Here is a 16353-nt window from a genome sequence, read left to right on the forward strand (position 1 = left end):
GTGGTTCCTACCCATTGGCACAAGAAACTCTGGGGGAAGGTTGTGTGCAGACCACCTCAGACTGTAACAAAAACTCCCTTTTTTCATTTACTTTGTGGTGGGAATGAACCATTCTGTCTAATAATGATCAGAAAAAATCAGAGCTGTATTTATATAAATTTATCTGGTATTCAATCTTTAACCCTGGGGGGAAAATTGCATTAAAGTTCAATTCCACGTGTCTAATCTTTAACACCTTTGACAAAGTCTGGAGATGGGATTGGATGCAACTGCTCCCAGTCTCCTCTCTCAGAAGGAATTTTAGAAGTCTAGGGGCCCTGCAGGGGTTTGAGGATCCATGGTGCCTGCAGTATGTAATTTCTCCATCTCATGTCTCAGCAGGAGTTTCTCCAAAAAAGAAATAAAGGTTTTGCCTGAAGCTCCCACTGTGCCCATGACAGGAACCCCTGTGAGTTTCTGGGACACCCCAGCTCTTTGGCAGCCTGGAGACTCCTGGGATGTCACCGTGGAGCCCCCGTGAGCGCCTGTGACAGATCGATGCCTTTGCATCACAAGGTCCCCTGGGATGTCACCATGGAATGGCTGTGACTGCCTCTGACCACAAGGCTCTTTACCATCCCAAGAAAGCCCAGGGAGGTCTCCATGGAGCCCCTGTCTGTGCCTGTGACATTCCAGCTCTGGAAGAGCCTGGAGACTCTTGGAAAGTCCCCACGGAACCCCTCTGAGTGCCTGTGACAAATGTGATCCTTAGCAGGCAACCATCACCAGGACCCTGTTGTTATGGTCAGTTTCCATGGCAACCATCCCCAGCCCCCTGTTGCTATGATCAGTTTCCATGGCAACCATCCTCAGCCCCCTGTTGCTATGATCAGTTTCCGTGGCAACCATCCCCAGCCCCCTGTTGCTATGGTCAGTCCCTTGGCAGCTCCATGGAGACCCCATGCCAGGGGTGGTTGCCATGGACACCAGCTCAGGCCTGCAGCCAGAGCCCGTTGCCATGGCAACCATTGGCAGCCCCATCCCCAGGCTCATGGGATCGCAGAACCACAGAATTGGCTGAGCTGGGAGGGACCCATCAGGATCCTCCAGTCCAACTGCTGGCCCTGCCCAGAACACCCCAACAATGACAGCCTGGGCCTGGCAGCGCTGTCCAAACGCTGCTGCAGCTCAGAGAGCCCTGGAGCTGGGACCCTTCCCTGGGGAGCCTGGGCAGGGCCCCAGCAGCCTCTGGGCAAAAACCTTTTCCTGACATCCAACCGGAGCCTGCCCCGACTCAGCTGCAGCCGTTCCCTCCACTCCTGTCCCTGGGTCCCAGAGGGAAGAGGTTCCCACAGCCCCAGCCAGGGACCCGCTCCCAAGGCTGTTGCCATGGCCACCAGGGCTGGCACCAGCTGGGATGCTCGGTTTCCAGGGGCCAGGGTTCAGGAATGGGATTCCCCAATTTCCTGCTCTTGCTAAAACTGCACTGCCCTCACTGCCCTCCCACCTCCCATGGAAACCACAAAGGCAAAGATCCTGGTCTGGGATAAGAACAATTTTTTGGGAACAACAATGATATAAGGAATGAATGGAACAGAAACAATATTGATAACAGAGTGTATAAATAAAACTGTTTACAGGGAAAACTAAAACACAACTTACTGGGTCTGCCTTGCCACGTATTTCCTCCTGCCTGGAAAGCACACCCTTCTCCTCAGGGACAGAGAGAGAGAGAGAGAGAGAGTCCCTTTCCTGTCCCTGGCAATTCTCTGAGGTGGGAGTGAATGTAATGACATAGTCATGGCAGGACCCTCATGTTCTTCCATCCCACATCATGTCATTGGCAGAGGCAGGAAAAGGGACAGGTGTCTTCCTAGCATGGATCCGAAGGAAAAATGGATCACCAGGGCTCTTCCCAACATGGATCCTCCAACTATGGATGAAGTTGGGGCAGTGCACAAAAGTCCTCCTGCATTGGGGCATTGGCAGAGCTTCCCTTCCAGGTGCCTCCGTTGGTGTCTGGTTAAGACAGAGATCTGGGTGAAGCTTTTCCCACACTGGGGACACTCGTAGGGCCTCTCCCTCTCCCCAGTGTGGATGTGCCGGTGCCTGATGAGGTTGGAGTTGTGCTTGAAGCCCTTCCCGCACTCAGGGCAGCGCAAGGGCCTCTCATCCGTGTGAATCCGCTTGTGCCGGAGAAGACTGGAGCTGCTCTGAAACCTCTTCTGACACTGGGGACACTCGTAGGGCCCCTTCCCAGTGTGGATGCGTTGATGTATGACAAGGGCAGAGCTGGAGCTGAAGCCCTTCCCACATTCCCCACACTCATAAGGCCAATCCCCAGCGTGGATCCTCTGGCTGATCAGAGTGCTGCTCTGCCTGAAGCTCTTCCCACACTCCAAGTACTTGTGGGGCTTCTGCCCATCATGAAGCTGCCCCTGGACTACCAGCTCCAAGTTCTGGCTGAAGCTCTGTCCACCTTCCTGGCTCAGGGTGGGTCTTTCCTCCTCAGAGAACCCTGGGTTGGGTTTGGAGCACCTCCTCCTCATGGGGGATCTCCAGGGCTTTTCCTCCCCATTGGATTCTTTTCCCATGGAGCCACTCAAACCGGTCTCTTCCATGTAGTTCTGCTGTGGGGATTTGTCGTCCCTGATCTTGATCCTCAGCTCCTTCTCTGGTAGAGGAAGGACAAGCACAGGATGGGATTTCCCTCCGTGAAGAGGGATGGGGAAGGAGATCCCCACAGTGCATTCCCAGCAGGATGGCGTTGGCAGCGGGGTTGTCCTGCATAGAGGGGATTTTCTGGGCTGGGAGATGGAGCAGGAGAGAGGGGGAAAGGGGCACTGACTTCCTCCTCACCTGCCTGGGTGTCCTGGGGCATCCTCATCTTCCTTGAGGTGTCTTCCGCCATCTGGCCGAGTTTTAGGAATGGGATATTCCTAAAACAAGGGAGGAAAACAAGGGATGAGCACAATGAGCTTTGTACTGGTTTAAAGGCAAACCTGAGGAAGAGTCTAAGCCAGAATTCAAATTCAGTAACAAAATAAGGATCAAGGCAATGATACAGAAACACTGCCTTAAACGGACAGAGTCAGGATATAACCTGACACCCTGTTGTTCAGGGTGGTGGCAGCAGTCCCAGTAAATGGTTGTGCAGTCCTGTTGGAGAGATGAAAACGATTCTGTCGAAGCAGTGATCCTGTAGAAGGGTCTGGTCTTCCTCTGGAGGCCCAGTGGTGGTTCTGGAGCTCTTGTCCTCTGGCAATCCAGTAGGCAAGCTGCTCCTGGTGTAGCAAAGCGTCAGCTTATATCCAGGTAGGAATGCTTGGATCCTCCCCCTGGGTGGAGCATCCCACAATGGGAGGATGGAATTTTATCAGTCCAGCAGTGACACTCAATGGCCCATTCACAGGAGATATCTCCCCTGGAGGGCGTTATCAGGGCTGAGTCATGGAAGAGATAAAGAACACTGCCCCACCTGTTTATAACAGTTGCTGAAGGTGGGGATTGAAAACATGCATTGGGTTACATCTTGCATGGCAACCTGAAGCAGTGGGGTAATCCCTGCTCAGGGGGTGAACACCACCCCCCTTACCCAAACTGGCTCAGCTGTAAAACCCCCACCCCAAAAAGGCCACACACACAGGGGACAATGACACACTTGGCCCCCTCCAGGGGAGGTCTGTTTCACAGGCTGGGGGACTTTGCCAAATGTTAGAATAATTTTTCTCTTTGTCCCTGTCACCTTTGTGACAGCTACGCATAGCTTCCCCTTCCTTTTCATAATCCGTATTGGGCCTATTTTCCACTTTTCTTTTTTTAGAATGTGCCAGCAGCTGAGCTGGAGCTGTACAAGACCAAAGGAATTTGGATTTGCCACAAAATAGCTTCTATTATAAGCTTATAAAATTTTGGGATTTATTTGCCTTTCCATCACAAGTGACTTGTGGGAAAAATAAATTCAAGGCATTTTATCTACGGTCAATTTTGATTTCTGACAAGAAAAAACATTACTTTGTCTGGTGCCCAGGGGATGCTTGTGAAGCCTCTGTTCCTCTTGCCCTGGGAGATGCTTGGGGGGGTTTTTCCCTGTCCCTGTCACCCCAGGCCATTCCCCAGGGGGTCTCCATCATTCTCACCCCAGAGAATGCCTGGAGGGTCTCCGTCCCTCTCACCCCTGTGCCAGGGGGTACTCAGGGCAGTCTCTGTCCCTCTCAGCCCAGGGGATGCTCGGGGGTCTCTGTCCCCTCACCCTGGGGGATGCTCGGGGGGTCTCCATCCCTCTGGCCTCAGGCAATGCCTGTGCAGGGCTGGGGACCAGGGGCTCTGTGTCCCTCTCACCGCTGAGAGTGCTCGGGCCTGGGGGGGCTCTCCGACCTTCTCACACCTGGGGAGGCCGGGGGGGGTCTCTGTCCCTCTCAGCCCTGCTGTGACCCCACCCAAACATCATCGGGCTCAGAGGGACAGAGACACCCCCAAACCCCCAGAAGGGCTGAACCTGGGATTTGGTTTGGGGCTGAGGATTTAGGAAGGGGCTGGAATTGGGGCTGGGATTGGAGTTGGGGTTGAGATTTGGATTAGTGCTGGGATTGGGGTTAAGGCTAGACATGGGATTGGCTTTAGGGCTGGGGTTGGGGTTGGGTCTTGGGATAGATGAGTCTGAAACTGGGATGAGAATAAATACAGAACTGTGAGTGTGTCTAAATGTGGAGTGAGACTGAGACCAGGATCAGGGTTTGGGATTGAGCTCACCCAGAGCCCAATGATGTTTGGGTGGGGTCACAGCAGGGCTGAGAGGGACAGAGACCCCCCGGCCTCCCCAGGTGTGAGAAGGTCGGAGAGCCCCCCCAGCCCCGAGCACTCTCAGCGGTGAGAGGGACACAAAGCCCCTGGTCCCCAGCCCTGCACAGGCATTGCCTGAGGCCAGAGGGATGGAGACCCCTTGAGCATCCCCCAGGGTGAGGGGACAGAGACCCCCGAGCATTCCCTGGGCTGAGAGGGACAGAGACTGCCCTGAGTACCCCCTGGCACAGGGGTGAGAGGGAGGGAGACCCTCCAGGCATTCTCTGGGGTGAGAATGATGGAGACCCCCTGGTGAATGGCCTGGGGTGACAGGGACAGGGACAACCCCCCCAAACCCCTGCCAAATATCCCCCATGGCGAGAGGCACAGGGACCCCTCGAGCATACCCTGGGCACTGGACAAAATAATTTGGCAGAAATCAAACTTGACTCTGCATAAATCACTTTGATGAATATTTGATTTTCCCACAAGTCAGATGTGATGAAAATGCAAACAAATCCCAAACATTAATAAACTGACAGTACAAACCATTTTGTGGCAATTCCAAGTTCCACTGGTTCCTGCACAGCTCCAGCTCAGCTGCTAGCACATTCTGATAAAAGTGTAAATTCAGCCCAATACAGATATCATTAAAAGGAAAGTAAACTCTGTAACTGTCACAAAGGTGAACAGGGATGAAGAGAAAAATGATTCTCACATTTCGCAAAGCACTCAAGCCTGGGAATTCAGGAGTTATTTGGGAATTTAGCTACTTGAGCTGAGCTTCTTGTAGGACTTTTAGCAGCCTTGTGTTCCTCACCATGGGGTGAATGAACCTTGTCAGTCTCGCTGGTATCATTTGCTCCCTTTCCTCCTGTGATTTTAAAAAAACATTTCAAGGAAGGATGTCACAGACATTTTTTCATAAAATCCTCTCTTTTAGGATTTGTCCTTTCTGTGAAGCTGGGGCCCCAGAAGAAAAATGCAAACAATAATTATCTGCTGATTTGGAATGTAACAGGAGCATCTGTGATTGGTCTTCTGTGAGTGTTTGGATTTGCTGACCACTCACGGGAGAGTTGGTCCTTGCTTTCTGCTGGACACAGAACTTTGTTATTCATTCTCTTCTTTCTATTCTTAGCTTAGCAAGCCTCTGCAACTTTTCTCTTTATTCCTTTTAGTATAGTTATAATGTATTATATATCATATATCAATAAATCCAGCCTTCTGATCATGAACCAAGATTCTCATCCACTTCTCTCACCCTGAAGACCTTCATCAGGTTGCTGTAATAGAAGGACAACAAAATATTTTCTTTACTCTCCAGGCCCACAAAGGCGATTTACCTCATTGGTTCTCCCATAAGTCACTCAGAGGAATCTGCAGCCCAGTTTCAAAGAGTTCCTCAAGAGAGAACCACAACCTCCTCAGAGGAGGGCACCATGCTGTTGTCAAAGGAACTTGGGGTCAGAGAACAGTGCCTAAACTCACTGTGCCAAAATAATTTCACAGTCTGGTGAGTCTGGTTAAGAAAAGTGTTAGAGAGATTCCTCTGCCCCAATTAAGGTGATAATGAGACCAAACCCAAAATGAATTTTATTGAAAAGTAAATGGGATAGAAAAGGGGGGACAGGAAGGGAATGACAGGAAAAAGAGCCCTCCCCTGGGGCAGGGCAAGTGTGACATTGCCCCCTGTATGCGTGGCATTCCCAGGGTGGGGCTTTTACAGCTGAGCCAGTTTGGGTAAGGGGGGTGGTGTTCACCCCCTGAGCAGGGATTGCCCCACTGCTTCAGGTTGCCATGCAAGATGTAACCAAATGCATGTTTTCAATCACCATCTTCATCAACTGTTATAAACAGGTGGGGCAATGTTCTTTATCTCTTCCATGACTCAGCCCTGATAACGCCCTCCAGGGGAGATATCTTCTGTGAATGGGCCATTGAGTGTCACTGCAGGACTGATAAAATTCCATCCTCCCATTGTGGGATGCTCCGCCCAGGGGGAGGATCCAAGCATTTCTACCTTGATATAAGCTGACGCTTTGCTACACCAGGAGCAGCTTGCCTACTGGATTGCCAGAGGACAAGAGCTCCAGAACCACCACTGGGCCTCCAGAGGAAGACCAGACCCTTCTACAGGATCACTGCTTCAACAGAATCACCTTCATCTCTCCAACAGGACTGCAACCACCATTTACTGGGACTGCTGCCACCACCCTGACCAACAGGGTGTCAGGTTATATCCTGACTCTGTCCGTTTAAGGCAGTGTTTCTGTATCATTGCCTTGATCTTCATTTTCTTTTAAATTGTAATTCTGGTTTAGACCCTCCCCAGGTTTGCCTTCAAACCAGTACAAAAGACAATGTGCGCACCCTTTGTTTTCTTCCCAGAACAGGATTTCCCATTCCCAAACCTTGATTGGATGGAGAAGGAGGCTGTGAGGAAGAGGAAGGACACCCAGATAGGTGAGGAGGAAGTCAGTTCCTATTTCCCCCTCTCTCCTGCTCCATCTCCCAGCCCAGCACAGCCCCTGGCTGCAGGACAACCCTGCTGCCAAAGCCATCCTGCCGGGGATGCACTGGGGGAATCTCCTTCCCCTTCCCTCTGGCATGGAGGCGAATCCCATCCTGTCCTTGTCCTTCCTTCCCCAGGGAAGGAACTGAGGATGGAGACCAGGGAGGAAAAATCTGCATGGCAGAACCTTGTGAAAGAGGCCGCTTTGAGTGATTGTAACGCACAGGAATCCAACAGGGAAGAAAAACCTCAGACATCCCCCATGAGGAGGGGCTCCAAACTCAGCCCAGGGTGCTCTGAAGAAGAAAGAGCCACCCTGAGCCAGGAAGGTGGGCAGAGCTACAGCCAGAGTTCAGAGCTGGTGGTCCATGAGCAGCTTCATGATGGGGAGAAGCCCCACAAGTGCTTGGAGTGTGGGAAGAGCTTTAGGTGGAGCTCCCACCTGATCAGGCACCAGAGGATCCACACCAGGGAACGGCCCTACGAGTGTGGGGAGTGTGGGAAGGGCTTCAGCTACAGATCTGTCCTTGTGACCCACCAACGCATCCACACTGGGGAGAAGCCCTACGAGTGTCCCCAGTGTCAGAAGAGGTTTCCGAGCAACTCCGGTCTCCTCCAGCACCAGCGGATTCACACAGATGAGAGGCCCTTCCTCTGCCCTGAGTGCGGGAAGGGCTTCAAGCACAACTCGGACCTCATTAAGCACCGGCGCATCCACACTGGGGAGAGGCCCTACCAATGCGCCACATGTGGGAAGAGGTTTCAGACCAGCTCCAGTCTCCTCCAGCATCAGCGGATTCACACAGATGAGAGGCCCTTCCACTGCCCTGAGTGCGGAAAGGGCTTCAAGCACAACTTCACCCTCATCATCCACCGACGCATCCACACAGGGGAGAGGCCCTACGAGTGTCCCCAGTGTGGGAAGAGCTTCACCACCAGCTCTAACTTGACCAGTCACCAACGGAGCCACCAGTAAGCGATCCCTGCAAATGCCACAAATGCAGGAACAGCTTCATCCACCACTCCAGCTTCATCCCCCATGGGAGAACCCACATTGGGAAGAACCCTGGTGATCCATGTTCCCCATGATCCATGCTGGGAAGACACCTGTCCCTTTCCCTGCCCCTACCAGTGTCATGATGTGGCATTGAAAAACATGAGGGTCTTGCCATGGCTGTGTTATTACGTTCACTCCCACCTCAGAGAATTTCCAGGTGCAGAACAGGGACACACTCTCTCTCTCTCCCTGAGAAGAAGGGTGTCCTTTCCAAACAAGGGGAAATTGTGGCCAGGAAGACCCAGTGAGTTGTGTTTTAGTTTTCCCAGGAAACTGTTTCATTTATCCCTTCTGTTATCAAGATTGTTTCAGTTCTGTTTGTCCCTTAACTTGTTCCTGTTCCTAATAAATTGTTCTTATCCCAGCCCGGGATCTTTTCCTTTTGTGCTTTCCATGGGAGTCGGGAGGGCAGTGAGGGCAGCGTGGTTTTAGCGGGGGCAGGAAATTGGGGAATCCCATTCCTGAACCCCGGCGCCTGGAAACCGAGCATCCCAGCTGGTGCCAGCCCTGGTGGCCATGGCAACAGCCTTGGGAGCGGGTCCCTGTTTGGGGCTGTGGGAACCTCTTCCCTCTGGTGCCCAGGGACAGGAGTGGAGGGAACGGCTGCTGCTGAGTCGGGGCAGGCTCAGGTTGGATGTCAGGAAAGGTTTTTGCCCAGAGGCTGCTGGGGCCCTGCCCAGGCTCCCCAGGGAAGGGTCCCAGCTCCAGGGCTCTCTGAGCTGCAGCAGCATTTGGACAGCGCTGCCAGGCCCAGGCTTTCATTGTTGGGGTGTCCTGTGCAGGGCCAGCAGTTGGACTGGAGGATCCTGATGGGTCCCTCCCAGCTCAGCCAATTCTGTGGTTCTGGGATCCCATGAGCCTGGGGATGGGGCTGCCAATGGTTGCCATGGCAACGGGCTATGGCTGCAGGCCTGAGATGGTATCCATGGCAACCACCCCGGCATGGGGTCTCCATGGAGCTGCCAAGGGACTGATGATAGCAACAGGGGGCTGGGGATGGTTGCCATGGAAACTGACCATAGCAACAGGGAGCTGGTGATGGTTGCCATGGAAACTGACCATAGCAACAGGGGTCTGGTGATGGTTGCCACGGAAACATCCCATAGCAATAGGGGTCTGTTGATGGTTGCCATGGAAACTGACCATAGCAACAGGGGGCTGGGGATGGTTGCCATGGAAACTGACCATAGCAACAGAGGGCTGGGAATGGTTGCCATGGAAACTGACCATAGCAACAGGGGTCTGGTGATGGTTGCCACGGAAACATCCCATAGCAACAGGGGTCTGGTGATGGTTGCCACGGAAACATCCGATAGCAACAGGGGTCTGGTGATGGTTGCCATGGAAACTGACCATAGCAACAGGGGGCTGGGGATCGTTTCCTGCTTAGGATCAGATTTGTCACAGGTCCTCAGAGGGGTTCCTTGGGGACCTTCCAAGAGTCTCCAGGCTATTCCAGAGCTGGAATGTCACAGGCACAGACAGGGGCTCCATGGAGACTTCCCAGGGCTTTCTGGGGATGGTAAAGAGCCCTGTGCTCAGAGGCAGTCACAGCCATTCCATGGTGACATCCCAGGGGACCTTGGGCTGCAAAGGCACCGGTCTGTCACAGGCACTCATGGGGGCTCCACAGTGACATCCCAGGAGTCCCCAGGCTGCCAAAGGGCCAGGATGTCCCAGACACTCACAGGGGTTCCTGTCATGGGCAGATATATTTATATAAATATATTTTCTCTATTATGGTAATGATTAGACAAAATTTCCTTAATCTAAAATATTCATGCCAGGATGCAAGAGACGTAAAATATATTATACAGAGCACTAGGAAATTATTTCAAAGCAACTGTATTAAGGAAAATCTGTAATTAAGCAGAGATTTATGTCACTCCCCCAGACCAATGACCATGGGCAATTCCCTTTGGCTCAGCCTGCAGCAGTGACCTTCAGGGTGTCCCCACCACTGGGAGGAATCCCCACACCCCTCAAGAAGGGAAATGTCAGGAGATGCTGCCATTAAAATTTGGGATGGGGCTTTTCTCATCTGAAGTGCTGCCCTGTCAGTCAGATGTGCCCAGGCTGGGCCAGCTCAGCAGCTCTGCAGAAGCTCTCAGTGGTGTCACTTGGTTGTTCCTTTCTCTGGGGATTTTTCCAGCTCTTCCACAGCTTCCCCTCCCTCTGAGGATGTTGAACTTTGAGATGGAGGAGTCAGGCCGGTTTCAGCATTATTCACCCCCAAAGCAGTGTGACTGCCCTCCTTCATTGCTTACTGGGGGCTTTGCAAACAGGACCTTGCTGGAGTTGTTGGAGCCCATTGCAGGCAGAGCCTCCTGCTCCAGCAGGAACTGCCTTTCCTGTGCCATCAGCAGGGCAGGTCCCACTGCAGGAAAAGCCCCAGGCCAGCCCCAGCACAGGGAAGGGCTCGGGCACAAGGGCAGAGTGCCGTGCTGGGAGCTGTGCCAGGGAGAGCCTGAGGCACCAAAGGCACCTTGGCAGCAGCAGCTGCTTGCAGGCCATGGCCAGAAGCCTCCCTTGGCAGCCCAGCCTGGTGGCCACCACTGCAGAGCTGCTGCCTCAGGGCTCATTCCTGGCTGGGCTCTGAAAAGCCACTTCTGCCCCAGGAGCCTGACTGGGAAGCCATTGGCCCTAGCACCTTGGGGACAAGATATTAATGACAAAACTCTTCATGGCAGCAGAGCCAAGGCAGGGGCAGAGGAAAGGGCAGAGCCAGGCCCAGGGGACAGGGCTACCATGGTGATGGCTTTGAGGTCACTGCCCCAGCAGCAGCCTGGCTGCCCTCAGCAGACATTCTGGCCAGAAGCCTTGTGAGGGCACCCAGCACATCAGAGAACCCACAATGCAGGAATTCTGTCACTGGGGATGAGCGGGTTTCAATGGGAGAGGTTGCACAAAGCTCCTGCTCTTGGACAATTCCAGGGATGGGGAATCCACTTCTCTGGAAAAACAGCTGCAGTTTCCTGCCACTTTATTAATTGTAAAATATTTCCTCCTTCTAACAAATGTTATTTTGTCCCCATTCAGTTTAAAGACACTGCCCCATTTTCTGTCACGGTAGGATTTAGGAGAAAATAACTAAAAATGCTATTTTTCCCTTTTCACAGACCTTGGAGAGGACTCAAAAATCTCCCAGAATGGGGTTTGGAGGCCTCATCACAAAACCAGCAGGGAGAGTCTGCGGCCTCTGTGGTCAGTGGTGTAGAGACTGAGGATTGAAAGGGAATAGCCTGGGAGGGATGGATGGGTGGTTTCAGAGAGGCTGGAGCTTTTCTTCATAGTAGGAATAAGACTGAAGAAGACCTAATAGCACCAAGTGCAGCTTGGGAGGTCCAGACTGAACACCAGCAGAAAGGAATTTCCCTGTCAGGGCAGGGCTGTGGTGCAGCATGTCCCCAGCAGGAGCCTGGAGCAGCCCCAGGCTTTGTGTGGGCAGGCAGAGGCAGGCAGGAGGCAGAGCTGTCAGCAAAGGAAGGGCCCAGCCAGGTGGGGCAGCCGGGGATATTGACAGCCTGCAGGGACAGAGGCGAAGGTTTGCTCAGCAGCAGAGACACCTTTCCCTTGCTTGTCCCCTGCTGTCATCACTGCCACCAGTGTTCTTCTCTACCTGGAACCTGGGGACATTTTCTCAGTCCTGTCTCTCAGATGGATCTATTTAAAGTATGAGAAACTTCAGTGTTTCACCCTCTTTTTGAGTCCCTGAGAAGGTTTTTGGAGCACACTTTGAGGGACTGAGTCTGATGCAAAGAGCACCAAAGCCCCAGAGGCTCAATAAAGTCCCTGTGCTGTGTCTGTGCTGCTGAGCTGGGCCGGGCTCCTGGCCCAGAGACAGCTCCTGGCAAGGGCAGCGCTGCAGAGAGACAGCTCTGGCCAGGAGCAGCTCCTGAGCACAGCCCAGCAGGGCTGGGGCACTGCCAGGGCCCCTCAGGGACACCAGCAGGGCACAGACAGAGCTCACAGGGGCTCAGCACTGGCAGGGGCTGTGGGATGGCCCAGAGGGGGCTGTGTCACAGCAGCACCTCTGTGGCTGTGTCATAGAGGCACAGAGCAGCTGGAATGTCAGCAAGGGGCTGAGTGACAGCACAGAATGGGCTGTGTGAGGTCACAGATTGGGCTGTGACATCACAGAATTTGTTGTGTGAGGTCACTGAGCAGCTACAGCGTCATAGAGGGGACTTTGTGACATCACAGAACAGGCTGTGAGATCATGGCATGGCTGCATGACATCATAGAGCTGGCATTGAGGTCAAAGTATGTGCTGTGACCTTACAGAGTGTCAGTATGACATCACAGAGAGGGTTTTGTGATATCACTGAGGGGGGTTGTTACATCACAGAGCTGGCTGTGACATAATAGAGTGTGAGGCCATAGAGCAGATCCTGCCATCGTAGAAGGTGGCTCTGTGACATCAGGGAGTGGGCTGTGACAACACTGGGTGGCTGTGTAACATCACAGAGCAGGCTGTGACACCACAGTAGAGATTGTGAAATCATAGAGTGACTTTCTGACATCACAGAGACTTCTGTGACATCACAGAGCAGCTGTATCACATCATAGCGTGGCGTCTCAGAGTTGGCTCTGGAACATCACAGCGGCAGTGTGACATCACAGGGGCAGTGTGACATCACAGGGGATGTGTGACATCACAGGGGCACTGTGACATCACTGGGGCTGTGTGATATCACAGGGGCAGTGTGATATCACGGGGGCTGTGTGATATCACAGGGGCAGTGTGACATCACGGGGTCTGTGTGACATCACAGGGGCTGTGTGATGTCCCTGGGGAGGTCACTCTGCCCCAGCCCCCCTCACAGCTCCCCCCAGAGCAGTCCAACCCTGCTCGTGCACAGCAGGGTCCCCTGTCCCCCTGGGTCCCTCCGCTCCCAGCCCCGCAGCCTCCCCCAGAGGATGTTCCACGAGATCGACCCCAGAGCCTGACACGGGGACGGGGGGCCGGGGCCCTGGGGGTGGCACAGGGGGACAGGGACCCCCCGGCAGCGTCCCCGTGTCCCCCAGGGCCAGAGCCTGGGCCAGGGCTCCCTCACCCTGTTATGAACGAGGCCTTGAGAGCGCTGAAAAAATCCCCAGCAAGGGAGCAGCAAAAACCAGACTGAATATTAAGGGACAGCAGCACAAAGTTCCTTGGCAAGAGTCACTCTGCTGGTGACTGGACACTTCAGGCACAACAATGAAACAAAGCAACAACAAAACCAAACAGAATCCAAACAATCAAACCAGAAATTTACTGAGAACTGGGGCTTTCATTCCTAAGGAAAAGAACTGTCCTTCTTATCTAGGTGCCCATGGCCAGAATTGGGATTTCACCTCCAGTATTCCCTATTGTGACAGAGTGGAGGAGTTTCTTGGCTCAAGACATTTCATGTGTGGGGAGTGTTGCAGTGTGTTGCAATTTCCTGTTTTAAACTTCCCAGCCCCTTCCCAGGTGTGGCGATATCTCTCTTCCCCTTCCCCCTCACCCCCTGCTGGGCTGTCAATCAGTCTTAACATTCCAGCAAGGCCATCCTCTGGTTGGTCAGGTTCAAAAGATGCCCCTGTGCCCAGAGGTCATTGGTCTGTCTGGGTGTCATCGTTGCCTGAGACCCTGCCCCTCCCCCCTGGTTGGTGGCTCACCTGTCCCTTCCCTCCCCCTCCCCCCGGAGCTTAAAAAGTCACTCAGGCCATGCGGTTGGGATTCTGTTGGAGCTGTTACCTAAGATTCAGACGTCTGTGACCATGGAATAAACTCTTGATATTAACCCTCCAGCAGAATCTGTCTCCTTTTCCTCCTCACCTTAGCCTGAAGCCTTCGCACCTGAGGCAAACTGAGTTTCTACAAGCCTGGACTTGTTTCGGCGCTCAGCTGCACCATCCAGCCAGCCAAAAGTGTCTCTGAGGTGAAACACCACAGTTGCCGCCTTTGGCCCAGGAGCCGGGGTCAGACGGGCCCAGGCACAATCTACCTGGTAATATTGGGATCTTATTCCAATAGGGGAGGAAGGGGCAGGTCCAGCCCTCCCCTGCCCTGGAACCCCAGCCCTGCCCTGCCCTGTGACCCGAATTCCCCCAGAGCCTCTATCCCAGCCCAGCAGTGGCTGCCAGTCCCTGGCACAGCACAGGCAATGCTCCACAGCCACCTCTGCAGCTCCAGCCCAGCTCCTGAGGGACCAAATGAGCCACAGTCCCACCTGGGGGAAGGGCCCAGGAAGACCAAGGGGTATTGCAGGCTGACCACAAGACAAGCACTCATCTTGACCCTACCTCCTCTTGGAATTTCCATCTGAACGCTACTGGAATCCAGGAGTTGGTACGTCTGTGTATGCTCCTCTGTATCCTTTTTGCCTCTCTCTCTTTCTGTGATTTTCTTCTATTTTGGTCCTTTTGCAAATTTGAGTAATGTAAAATTCAAATAGCTTAGCGTTTGTGAAGTTGAATGGGCCAAGTCAGTGCTTTAAGAAGTGTTCTTTGTTGATTGAATGTCATATTAAACCTTTTGCCAAAAATTCTCTGATTTTCCAAAGTTACCATTAAAGACTGTTTTGTTGTTTTGAGCTCCTGAGGATCTCTTGTTGGTATTTCTCCAGGAAGTCCAATTCAGAATACAGAAACAATTGTAATTCCTTTTAAATATCTCCTTGACAGAGTTTTCTACTGGATGGAAGTCAAGGCTTTTGTGCCCTGCTTGGCCCAGCCCAGGCAGGGCTTTCCCAGCCACATTCCACACTCCATTGCCCAGCTGGAGCCGCTGCTGCCTCTGAGTTGTGCTGCCCCAGCCCCAGGGACGCTCTCCTTTTCTGCCCATTCCCCCACGGTCTCTGGGCAGGGATGGCCTCAGTGGGGGCTGCTGACATCCTCAGCAACTTGGAGGCTGCTGCTGAATTTTCCTGCTGCAGAGGCTTGTTCAGCCTTCAGCTCTTGAGTGCAGGAATCCAGTGTCCCAGGGCTCATTAACATTTAGAACAGCTAAACAAGCTAAGCTTCTGGGAATCATTTGATTTAAGCGTTCAAATCAAATGTGTGGTTAATTAGTCAGATTTCAGAAGCCAATTCAATGTGAATACCCTGAATTTAAAAAAACAGCAAGAAAATATTTTTTAGATCCTGCAATTTTTTTTTTACTAGTAATTCATTGAAATGTGCAATCTCCAATTGACATTGAATCCAAGTACCTCCTCATGCAGTTTGACTGGGTATGAAAATCAAGACCTTTCATGGCTGACAATCAATCAGACTCTGTCCCTACCCCCACCCCACCATTTTCCCCATCCAAGGCTGGCACTCAAAGCAGCCTTGTGCAAATCTGAGCTCCCTCCAGCCCACACTGGACCTAGCCAACAGACCACAGTTGAACAGGATATAACTTAATAAAAATTACACCATTAAAATAACAATCACACAATTACAAACTCTTCTCTGAGCTATGTGCAATGTCCCAGCATGTCTGATGAGTCCACTGTTCACAACTGATTTGCATACTAAAATTAATTTTTGACTAATGTGGTTCTGTGATAGATATAAACACAATTAAGTTCTTGTATCAGGATTCTTGTCCTGGACTGAGGACAGAACAGCTCAAACAATTCCTGATTTGCAAATCTATCAGTGGTGGATGGAGAAGGGAGGTCAGGCTGCTTTTGCTGTTGAGGAAATGCTGAAACCAGCCTGACTCATTTCATCTGCTCATGCCCTGGCTGATCTCCCCTCTTTCCCCTTCCACCCATTGGCTTTTGTCTCCCCCCAGCCCCCTGTGAAGAGCCTGGCTCTGTGTTCTCCATCCCCTCCTGGCTGGCACTGCCAGGCTGGGATGAGGAGCCCCTCAGCCTTCCCTGCTCCAGGCTGGACCAGCCCAGCTCCCTCAGCCTCTGCTCACAGCCCAAGGGCTGCAGCCCCACCTTGGAGGCCCTTCCCAGACCCTGCTCCAGCTGCCAGACATCTTTCCTGCCCTGGGACCCCAAACCAGGCCACAGTGACCTGTCTAATCCCCGTCCTTTATGTCCTGGTCACACAGCCC

General features: G+C 52.8%; 1 pseudogene; it reads left to right on the top strand.

The window, feature by feature from the left end:
• Positions 1-16353, top strand: part of LOC134433438 (zinc finger protein 850-like) — a 605780-nt pseudogene that overhangs the window by 545282 nt on the left and 44145 nt on the right.

Source organism: Melospiza melodia, unplaced genomic scaffold, assembly GCF_035770615.1.
Source record: "Melospiza melodia melodia isolate bMelMel2 unplaced genomic scaffold, bMelMel2.pri scaffold_18, whole genome shotgun sequence".
Taxonomy (NCBI): domain Eukaryota; kingdom Metazoa; phylum Chordata; class Aves; order Passeriformes; family Passerellidae; genus Melospiza; species Melospiza melodia.